The sequence below is a fragment of the Linepithema humile genome, chromosome 2 (assembly GCF_040581485.1).
Source record: "Linepithema humile isolate Giens D197 chromosome 2, Lhum_UNIL_v1.0, whole genome shotgun sequence".
NCBI lineage: Eukaryota > Metazoa > Arthropoda > Insecta > Hymenoptera > Formicidae > Linepithema > Linepithema humile.
In genome coordinates, this window is record NC_090129.1 from 3,505,798 (window position 1) to 3,518,277 (window position 12,480).

The window sequence follows — 12,480 nt, forward strand, 5'->3', positions numbered from 1 at the left end:
TTTTGATAGTTATTTGCTTAAAATATACGCAAACACGTAATTTTCTAAAGTAATTTTAAATCATGATAAAAAAAAATACTTTTTTTCACATATAAACGCGTAAAAAAATTGCTTGTCCAGACAGTAAAACGCTAATGTAAAATACAATGTATCTTAATTTATGAAATAAAGTGCCTGAACAGACTCGCTACATCAAATGAGCATTCCGCCTTGTTTCGGAAAGGATAATGATGCAAACGTGCGTGCGAATCAAAATCGCGAGCGATTCAAAGCACTCGACTCAGTAGCTTCATCATAGTGACTTCATTAAGCGGTCTAAATAGCATATGTTTAAGCGTCGGTATGACGTCACGCGTGCGTTTACACACCTGCGGTAATACGCCGCTCGTAAAGCCCAAGATGCACTTTAGAGACGCGGTTGAAGCCGGTTCACAATAGAGCGCGAATTACACTCACTGTAATAATTTTCAATTGTGCCACGCGCGTTTGTATGTTCGTCCCGACCGCCATTAAACCGGTAATGCGTAATTGCAAGGAGACACGCGGGAGTCGCGCAGTCACGAAATTCCCGGAATTAACGACACCCGAAGGTATGTGAAAAGTTTCGGACGTTGCGGCACGATTCGCGTCACGAAAATTTCTGCGGCGGTGCGCCGTGACCGCGGAACTTTCGTTTTTGGCAGAGAGCCAGAGAGACCGCCCGTCGCGCCGCGTACTCGACCGGTCTCTCTTATCGCCGCTTCTTCGATTAATCGATCGCACCGTGGAGGAAGAGTCGCGGGATGTGGGTGAAAGGGAAGTAGTCTTCAATCAAGCTCGGGGGGAGGGAAAATTGGAAAGCACTCGAGAAGTGAAGCAAGCCAAGATTAGAGAGTCAAAGATGATAGGTTGTTAACGGCCAAGAGAGATTGCATTCTTATCGTTCGAAACTTATTTGTCACTAGGAGAAATGTTTTTATTTCGCAATTGTCCGAGTGAAAAAGAAAAGAGAGAAAATATATACAAAATAAATGAAGCAAGATGTACATATGTCTAAAGATCGGAAACAACGATCAATAATTTTGGACAGATTTTATGGAGAGCATGAGATTAATAATTAAGATACAAAGAACTTGTAAAATTAGAATATCATAAATATTAACATGAATATATGTTAATATTATATCATTCAATATAATTTATAAAATTGTATTAAATAATTTATTAAATTATTAAATATGTGAGATATTAGTCCAACAAGATAAAAAATAATATATTATGTATTCATAAAATATATTTTACACATCGTAAAGTGTACATTTATAATTTTGTCTACTATATTTATATATTTTATTGACTTTATGCCATGGACTTTCTTTATTATTATATATATATTTCACCGTCGACCTCGTATAAATACCATTCGACGAGTGACCCGAGCACTCGTATTTACACACACAGCAAGTTAAGATCAATGCAACTCCAAGAGCGGTCTTGGCACGACCGCGAAGAGCTCGACAATCTTCCCTCGGCCCGCTATAAATCTGAAGTCCTTCGAGAACGTCGTAACTCTTGCGGTGGATATAGGCCTGCACGGAAATTCACGAACATTGTTGCAAATTTGGCGGATATAAGTTCCACACCCTCTAGGCGCTTGGTGCACGGAACTTGTAACTTTTGCCGTACCAAGTTGGACTGACTACATAAGCGAAGAGACGTAACACGATAGCATGCAAACTTCTACTTAAGACACAAGGCAGAACTCACGTAGCAAGTAATTAGTACAATCTGCGCGATTAATAACGCATTATCAGTTGTACATTTCCTTTTCTATTATAAGCACAGTTTCCAAGCTAGTTCGTTCACTCAAACATCATTCGACCGTCAGATTATTTAAAAAGTATTTTAATTAGTAGTTTTATACACAAAGTTAAATTAATATCTGCCTTAATTTGATTTTATTTGCAATTCAAACAAATTCTAAAAAGTAACTCCGTTGTTATTATAATTAAATAAATCACTATACTTAAATAATTAAACAAATAATTTAAAATAATTAAAGTATTTAAATACTAAAACGATTAGATCTCGAAGAATAAAAAGAACTGCAATATAGTATACATCTATGGAATAAAACTTTGATGTATATTTGTTTTGATGTATACATTTTTTATTATTTTATTGAATAGAAGAAAATAAATTGTCATACATAAAGTAGGACCTAATACAATCATATTTTAACTTTCAATTTCAATGGAGACATCGAAACAATGAAACGTTTGAGTTTAATAGTTGCCAGTCGCTGCCGTGTACGAACTCACAACTCGATTCCCTTTATAATAATAATAATAATGCAATTTAATTTTGTTATATTAATAATTTCCAAACTCCGTTCGTAATTAATTAAATCTTAAATACATTTTCCTCAATAAAATGTATTCCACGTACGGCACTTTACATAATCCGATTTTACAGAAGTGCCGCTACACATGGAAATGTCGTATTTGCTATGCAGTAAGGACGTTATCTAAATTGTTGCAGTGAGAGCGCGCCAATTATGTTCCCATTTATTTTTAAATGACTTGGCAAGTTCGGCGGGCGAGTTCGCCCGCCTCGTAAATGAGCGTAGAATATTGATTACTTCTCTCTATTAGCGTGTCTTGCCGCGAGAGCGTGTGCAATAGCGTGAGGAGCCGCGCCGTATCGAGGAGCCGAAACTGGAGAGGCGGCGGCGAGATAGAGAACTGTTCGAAATTAGTCCCCGCGTTATTCTCCACGATAATATATTGTGCGCAACCCAATTCTCTTGTTGTTGCACGGAGCAGCGTCGCGTGCAACGTCAACGCGCGACTTGATTACTCGCAGCAACTCCCGCCGTGTTTTCGCGGATAATAGTTAGAATTAATTAAATAAATTATCTAATCACACCGACTCAGAGACTCAATTCGCGCAATATCTTCGCACTGTAATATCTAAAGTCAATACTGAGTGTCGGAAAGTCAATAGCGGAACGTCGCAAAATCAATACTCCACGCTTTAAAGTCAGTGCAGGACTTTTTAAATAAAATAGAGGTTCAGTTGAAAAAGTTCCGCCGTGAGAACTAATTTCTCTTTTCCAAAATAAACTTCGATATTTCCATTTTATTGAGGAGAATATATTTATTTATTATACAAACAAAATTTGTAAATTATTATATATTAATTGATTCTCCCGTCACGACGGCGACTTAACGTATTCCCGATGTTAGTTAATATAAAAAATATAAATAGTATCTAAATATTATTATACATTTTTATTGTATTTCTATTTTGGTTTCCGATCATTTTTGAAACACGTCACGTTTTGAGAGTTGCTCTAAAAAAACATGTTTCGCTCTCGTGCTTCGTAATATATTCCAGGAGTAACCACGATTCATCGATAACAGCTTCATCGATCGATCGAACAAGTGTCAACGCGCATTGCTGCCAGCGAGCGTAATATTCGAACGGAATGCGCTCCCGCGGTCTACGCGAGAGAAGTTCTCCTGTCACGACAGCGACTTAACGTATTCCCGATGTTCTCCGTCCTCCCTGGCTTGCATATACATATGCGTTCGGTGTCACGCGATATTAAAGTACGCTCCTTTGGCAAAGTGCCAAATCGATGCTCGGAAACTGCTATACCTCTCTCCCTCTCTCTCCCTCTCTCTATTTCTGTCGGAAACCGATTTCTTCCGGCAAACCAAGAACGTTGCCGTTCTAGAACATGAAATCTTCCCTTCCTTTCACACAGGCCGACTTTCTCCATTCCGGAACTATGATAAATATCTATCGATATTATGCTATGAAAGTAACGTCGCCGAAACACGTGCGATATCTCCTACCGAAATCAGATGCACGAAACATCTGCTTTGTTACGACAAAAATATTCTGTTCACACAAAATGCGGAACTTTAAAATACGGAAATATTGATATTTCGATGAAAAATCAGTCGCATGGATGTCGCATAAGTAAAAAATAAATATCGAATAAATATTTCGAATAAAATCAACAGTTATCAATATTTCTGTTTCAAACTGAAATTCGCACAGCGCAAAGTTTTGCCAAATTTGTATCTCACGCATTTGCCAAAATGTATCAAATATTTTCTCTCGCGAATGTAACGACAATCCTCTGTTTACGAATGCGCAACCGAGATCCTTGAATTTCAAATGAACACTTGTCGAAGCGCGACAAGTGACGGGATATCCGGCCGGGACGTGCGATTAAGAAAACAATATCACGGTTACCGCGACACGGAAGGACGGATCTTCGTTATTCGACTCTGGACCGGAATCTCCCGGCAATTAGCATTGAACGCGGAAAAGTGTCTTTGCGGTGAAACTTCGTTTAATCGTGTCACGAGCAACCCGATAGAAGTTCCAGCCGGGAAACAGTCGTGCGGCAACTATCACTTGGAATGACAAGACTACGCCGACGTCCGCCAACGGTGCAAGTTGTGCTAAACGGGATAGCGAATGTTCAAAGTCTGTTTTCGGGACGAGGCACGGAAACGGCCAAGTGACACGCTACTTTCCGAGACGCGTCATGTGACCAAGACTGATAGTAACGACGTTCTCTGCGCTACTAGTAATTACCGGTGACTGTATGCACATAGTTTTACTATAGTTTTGCATAGTTCGACTGTTGAATTTTTTAAACCAAAACACTGACAAATTTATTTTTATCGCATACATATTATTATCGATTTTGCGCAATTCGTGAAAATTAATTTTTATTTGAAAAATTCGATGCGCATTCGTATTAGTGTTGTTAGATGAATTACAAATAAGCGCTGTTTCAAAAATTTACATTTACGTGTCTCGCGAGGAAAATTGCAGTTATAAAACAAATTACATCCTCGCGAAAAACGGCCGGCGATTTATGACGCGCGATAATCGAAAAGTTCGCTCGATCCCGACACTCACGCGGGGCGAGAAACGTAGGGGTAGAGAGGGAGAGAGGGGGGGGGAGCGAAATTCACAGGACGCGATAGGAGGACGTCTGGAGTCTGGAAAAGGGAACGACTTTTCCCAGAAGGTCTCCGGTAATGCTGCGCTTTCGTAGACCACAGGCGCACACACGCGCGCGCGCTCTGTACGTCTTTCAGCGCGAAAATGTGTGTAGTAAGGCGTGTAGGTGTACGGCCAACGTAACTCCTAAGCATACCTAGACGCGCGCGTATGTATGTTCCGCGCGCGTGTATGTGTGCCGAGTGTTTATAGGTACGCGCACACGAGCGGGTGTATATGGGGTAGAAAGCTGGGGCACGGTGGTAACGTCCCGGAAGCCAGGATCGATATCCAGACACGCCATCACCACCCTCGGCTCTCCCTCTTCTCCTCGCCTCCCTCCCTCCCCACCACCCATCTCTCGCGCTCGCCCGCCCTCCTTCTCGCCCACCCGCCCGCACCGCGGACAGACTCCCCGTCTGTTTATTTTTCCCTTCTGCCGTTTACCTCGCCGTCAGGAGGGTTAATGGACCCACCGGGATGTCTTCGGCGATGCAAGCGAATCGCCGCTGGCGAGGGACCGGATTTTTCCCCTGCGCGAACACCTGCCGTCCCTTACTTCCGCGATCGTGTTGAGGGAAACGTAATAAACCTGCGAATGACGGTGCGACGATTCGAGTAGCGCCCGCAGCGAAGCGCCGGTTTCGAGTACAAGCGTAATGATAAAAAACGCGCGATTGATGTAAATAATAATGTAAAATTAATTATATTATTAATGCACGATTGTGGAAGAAAATGTGATATTATTAATATAAAATGGAACACAATTTTGTAGTAGTAAATAAATATTGACATGTCATTTCATATTCAAAAAAGTAATTCGTTAGATTCCATTTTGATGTACGCAAAGTTACTGTTTGTTATTAGTTTTCTCGAAATTGGATAGCTGCCATCTCATTTTCTCTCTTTCTCTCTCTTTTTTTTTTTTTATTTTACCCTGATGACAAACTGCAATCAAATCCAATTTTACTACGTATACATCGATACATTTCTAGTGTTGTTTCAATATCCCATCGAGGCTAACGTACATTTATGTTAATAAAAACCCGTTAACAAAAACCCATGATATTCTATTTCGAAACCAACACGAGCAATCGCGTTTTCGATCAGCGGGAAGTATCAGCGCTCCCGGATTTTTATAACGTCATAAACCATCCTGCACAATACAGGATACGGCAAGGAAACAAAGGAAGTCAAGGGTGAAGCAGATAATAGCGCCTGCCTCTTTTTCAGACGAACTCGAAGTACTCCGTAAATTGGATTTAACCAACTGCATTGTGAATCGCATTGTGAATCACCCTGCAATCGATTTGGCCCGCGAACAACGGCGATGCCACCATTCTCTCTTCCTACTGCAGGAGCCAAGAAATCGCCAAGAATCAATATTCGATTGATATTCGTAATAATGGCTAAATAATGCTTTTATGAATTTCAATTAAAAAAATATAGAGAAATATTATACTAAATGCTGTATTTCAAATTTCTGATAAATTTTATTTTTGGCGAATATACTTTTTATCCGTCCTGTGATATTATCGTTACACGAAAATAATCACAAAGATTAATAACTTTTATACCGCCGCGTTGTTGTGTACTACGTAAAAATGTTTATTTCTCAAACAGCGTGAGAGAAGGTATATGTAGTATTATCAAGTTTTTTCACAACACATCACAAAAATCGCATTATCCAGGTCCGGCCGTAAAACTGCTCTCTCGGCTATAACGTGCAGTATCGCTAATTTCCGGGAAAATGAAATACAGGGAGGGCACATAATGGATCTGATAATAATAAAAATAGAGTAAGACTGGCGCGTAGAGCGTAAAAGATGACTGCGAGGATAACGTCGACGCGAGTAATCGCGATAAAGCGAATAATACCGAATAATAATTCACAGCGTCGTTATCGCGTGTATTAAGAGTGGCCAGCTGATATTCAGCAATAATCATTATACAAATATACAATGTAACGTTAACGAACATTTTCGTTCTCGATAAACATCAGAATGTACGATGTTCGGATGTAGGTGCCGCTTTCGAAAAGGCTCGCGATCTTACAACTTTCGCATGCTCGAAAGATGTCCTTCGGGGAGCGCGCGAAGTTTGACGGAAACTCAATCTTCTTGAAGCGACATGGGGTTCCACGTGGCACCAGACTTCACGATCTCAACGATCAAGTATTCATTTCCAATTATGTTCTCGAAACAAGGTGTTATACCAAGCATACAGCGGGACGTAAGGTACAATACATTTGCATACGCGATGCGCAAACGTGTACGCTATACAATCGATGCGTTCCGAACTCGATCGGTGAATTAAAACTTGCTGGTACACATGATTAATATCGATTGAATTATTATCATTGCATTTTGCAGTCGGTCAGTTGTATCGATTGTAGCCAGTCCGGCGATTCATCGCCGATTTATCGCCGATTTATTAGTGAAACACGGCAAATCGCTATTGTCGAGGACAATGGAAATTTGGAATTATATCAAAGCAATATTCACATTTTCGCAAATTCGCAATTTACGCTGAATTTTGTACAAATATGCTAATTTGCGCCCATCATTTACCGTACATATTATTATTCTCAAACAATTAAGTTTTTTATTCCACAATAAAATATGGTTTTCATAGTTAATGATTATATATTTGTCATCTATCGTCGAATAAAATTATTTTTTAATGTTCAATGTCCAGCGCCTTAGATAATAATATTTAAGATTTTTTTCTATTTAAGACTAATAATATTTAATTAATTTCCAAATCAATTGAATAGACGCAACTCGATTTGACAGACTACAAATGTCAATAGCAATCGTGATGGACATTTCACTTTGTGCAATTAATCGAGTTGCCGGAATCATCAAGGGAAATAGCGAAGATTCGCCGAATTGATCGGTATAAATTGGTACACCTGCCTAATCAGAACCGAGTATTTTGACATTTATACGATTAACAAATATATTTCGCGAGCGATACCGCCGAAATCGCTATCCGTTTGTTGATAAGGGATATAAACCGTTTATATCGCAAAACGCGAAAAAATTCGACAGAGACAATTGCATTGTCGCTATTTTCGGAAAATATTTTTGCTGTACACGTACGTTCAGACAGATCGACAGCAATTTGGAAGCGAGCAAAAATAATTGCGTCGCTGCAAAATTCATGCGCCGGCGTTACATGTGGGCGGATAAAACAACTCACGGAAACGTCCGCCGCGCGCACGCATCCCCCTCGCATATTAAATTCCTCCATCTGCAAAACCCGCGTATCGTTAACAACGCTGGCTCTTTGTCCGAATTAACGAACGCTTATCTGCATTGCGCTCGGAAAAATACGCCCACACGAACCGTGGTTCTTTCAATTAGCGCGAATAAGCTTATCGTCTGATTTTCAATGCACGCGCATGGAAAAAAAAACAGCTCTGAATAATCGGAATTAGTGCATGTAAATGCGATTTGATAGCGATTTTAATGTCGAGCAAGTAAACCCAGTAAACCTAGCAAACCCTCAAACTACATAAAAAAAATTTTTTTTTTAAATTGTTTTTATTTCAAAAAACAGTTAATTTGTTTGTTAGAAACAGTTTCGGGCAATAACGAGCAAACGTTGTTCAATGTTGCAAAAAACGCATGATTTAAAAAATATAATAAATGCAATAATTTGTAACTAATCGAGATACACTTGAAACAAAATCACTTATTAATCAATATAAAAACAGAATTGAAAAGAAATCGAACCGCTAAGCGTCGAATAAATCTCAATGTAATATTTTAAGGAAGCCACCCACGTATCTTCATAAATTCCAACCGACTGGATAAAGGGCGAAGAATCGCGGATTGGCGGGAGGAATCGCGGCGGATAAATCACTGGATATCGACGAGTTTCTTGACCGATAGCAGCACGTCGGACTGTTTTTATCGAGTCAATGGTTGGTGGCGGAGTCGCGGGGTTTATGCGAGGCACGCTTAGCCACGTACGAAGTACAATGCGGGAGAGAAAAGTCGACGAACGGTAGTCGATCCGAAGAAACATGAGAACGCGGGAGAGAGCGCAAGTTAAGGGAATGCACAAAGGCCGCCTCTGTCGAGAGGGAATAGAGGCGTTCTCTGTATTCTCAGACATCGCCGAACGCAAGTATTATGCATCGCGCGCACGACAGACCGACAGACCATCGAGCAGGGCCGTACGGCCCTTTCCGGACAGTTTTCTCTCACGTAAACCGTACATATCCGTCCGACTCTTCGGCGGTGAGTGCATGAACCAGCCCTGAATGATATCTCAGATCTCCGCCAGAGAGAAAGATTTACGAGTAGCTCTTCGCGTCCGCGTCCGAAGCACCGCGCGAGCACGCGCTTTTGGCGCAATCACTTGCCCGGAAAAGTAGATCTTTCGTCGGGATTTGCGTTCGCGTAGAACGCCGTTATTAAAGATGAGCGAGGTTGCTGCCGTATTAAGGACGGACTCGTGGATGCGCCGCTACGTCAACGTCGGACCGTCGTGGCAGAGCTCACGTGAATGTTAAATTCAGGATAAACCCACCCCGCCCGGCCCCTCGGCCGCTTCGTGACCCTTGCAGAGATTCGTGTTGATCTTATCCGTCGCTTCTCGTTTGCAACGATTGTTATCGCGTAACGTATTATGTCAAGATTTTCTGAGTCGGATATACTGAGAGCGATATACCACGATTTACTGAACAATTATTTTTGATATTTGATAATAATAATTTAAAAGATAAAACTAGGAATAAAAATATTTCAGTTGAAATCGTTTTTACAGCTTGTGATGTGAAATTAAGTGCAAGAAGTTATTAAAATTTCATTGCATTTTACGTTTAATCAAAAACTAATAATTTTATATATAATTTTTGACTTAATTTCAGATAAATAATAAATAAGCAATTACTCAACTTATTTTTCACATGCACTGAGATCAAACAGAATTATCTTTGATCACATGCAATTTTGTTATTTCAAGTAAGAAAACAATAATAAAAATCGATGGAAAAAGCACGATAAAAAGTCTTATCTCTCGCAAGAAATATGCTAACATCATGCATACAACATACCTTGGATGCAAAATGGCATATTCAAGAAGCAATCGCTTGGACTCTAGAGCGTATAAACACGCCACTTAAATAACGCTCATTGCGGCAATATAAGCATACAGAATCGTGTGAACATATACACATCGTCCTAATATACCTCGCGTGTATATTCTTTCGGCCGTAAAGGACACACGATGTGAATTTAGTTACTAGCAATTATTTCGCGCTCTTATAGCGCCGCATCAAAATTCACACATGATATAACAGAAAATTCACTCACCAGCCCGATGTCCCGCCGCTACAATCCGTTGGCTCTGCCGTTGTTTCAAACAAACCTGCAACAAAAACGTCAATTAGTACGATTTATTCATGCGACATACTCGAATTTCGCAAGCGCAATTTCAAGCGCGTACTTTTAATATACGATTCGACAAACAATTTCGATCATTGCAACCATGAAACAATTCTACTCACAATCAGCGATATAGACGAGCGAAAAATGTCAAATACCTAATTATCTTAACTTACCCTTATCAACCTTGACCGACAATGCACTCGATTCTCCCGACATGCGATTACTTGCGCGATACATTCTCGAACGAATAAGTAACGCGAAACAGAAAGATTATCCATAGTAATTGCGACTGTACACGCAAAGTAATGATGACCGCCTGTTGTTCGCGCATATATACGATGTCTGAAAAACGTTTGTTACAACTGCGAAGCCGTTGTATCAAAAGAAACTGTCGTGTCTCACGCCAAATCAAGCGAGTATATGCTATGCTATCCTAACCTATAATTAGACGCGTCGCCCGGTAGCGATTGCTTCGCGTTTTTATTCCGCTGTATCGAAAGAATTAATCTTGTTTTTGTAATTAAGCGACAATCTCACGAATCACTCACCGGTGATAAATAGTTGTGCTTGTCAAAAGTGGTCTCAGCTCCAGATAAAACTTGCCTTTCAACCACGACTATCGATCACGCGTCGACTACATCCCGCGCGATCCCGAGTGATCTCGACGTAGGGCGAAGCAAGTCGAAGTTAATCGACAATGCGATGACAATACACGTTCTATATAGGTCGGCGACTTACTACTGCTCGACTGACCAGCTGATCGTAGAATCTTTCATAGTTGCGCAACACCTCACGCACCTCACTAATGCACACGCGTGTTCGCCGAATTTTCAAAACGTTATAACTCGTCGAAAAAATGACGCAGCGACATGCAGCAAAGTAGAATCTTCTCAGCTTCGCGTTCTACAAATATCTATATTCAATACGTATGCTCTTATCATGACACATATGTGTATATGCAATTGGAACAAATATTCAGTAAAATTTGTTACGCAAAATATAAATCAATTATTTTAATCTTTTTTTTTTTTTCATTTCAATTTACATAGAATAATTTAATGGTGCGAAATTATTACAATTCCATTACCTTTTTAATTACATAAAAGGTGCTTAATTAAAACTTGATAATCTTGTATAAGCTGAAATCATAGATAATAAGCAAGTAATTACAACTTTTACTCTGCATATTTCTCTCATATGAAATGGGATCAGATAGAATTATCTATGATCACGCGTAATTGTTTTGCTAGTGCAAGTAAGAAAACAATTATAAAAATCGATGAAAGCTGCGCGGTGAAAATTTCCACGTGAGTTTACATCTCATTAAGAATACGCTAACATTATAACTCAAGCAAATGTTTGGTATAAACGTTTTTGCAGAGCGACGTGAAACTTGAAAAATTGCCAGCAGCGTCACGGAGCGAAGAAATGAACGAGTTGCGCAACATATAGCTGAAAATTGGCGACCTATTTTATCGATATGTTCCGAGCAGGAAATTGAACCAATTCATGAGAGTTCGACTAATCTCACCCCGGAGAGTTACGTGAGGAAGAACCCAAAGGGTCTATTTTCTCTTGCCTGTACACGCGCGCAAACCGGTTAACACGAGCGGGAAAGAAGGTACTTTGTTTTAAGGATCTATTACACGGTCTAGCTTACAAGCCATTACACGTCTTACGCGGCCGTCCTGTGAAGTAGACGATGCTTATTCACGGCTGCCCTGCATAGTTAAACTAAAAAACGAAGCAAAACGCGGTCGAAAGAGAAGCACTTGCGTAAAATAAAATTTATTATTTATTTCCAGTTTGTTCAGTTATTATTCACTTTCAGTTCGAACAGAAAGAAGAATAAATTTTTTATTGGGAGAGAGAGAGAGAGAGAGAGAGAGAGAGAGAAATAACATTTTTCATTTAAATTTCTTTGTAAAAACATGTTTTTATATTTTACAAAATACATTTCTACTTTGCTAAATTCATATTTTGCTAAATTATGATGAGCTAATCACGGGACGCATTTTAAACAAAATGATGAAGCATTATTATTTACAAGTGACATATAAAAAGTTTA

The 12,480-nt window shown here is 39.8% G+C and overlaps 1 protein-coding gene across 5 annotated transcripts in view; it reads right to left on the reverse strand.

Annotated features, from left to right (window-relative positions):
* The window catches only part of Rbfox1 (RNA-binding Fox protein 1), a 289,153-nt gene that overhangs the window by 247,365 nt on the left and 29,308 nt on the right, over positions 1-12,480 (reverse strand). For all 5 annotated transcript variants that reach the window (XM_067350444.1, XM_067350445.1, XM_067350441.1 and 2 more), the window contains exon 2: positions 10,338-10,392. The gene's annotated coding sequence lies outside the window, so the exon portion shown is untranslated. The remainder of the gene's footprint in view (positions 1-10,337; positions 10,393-12,480) is intronic.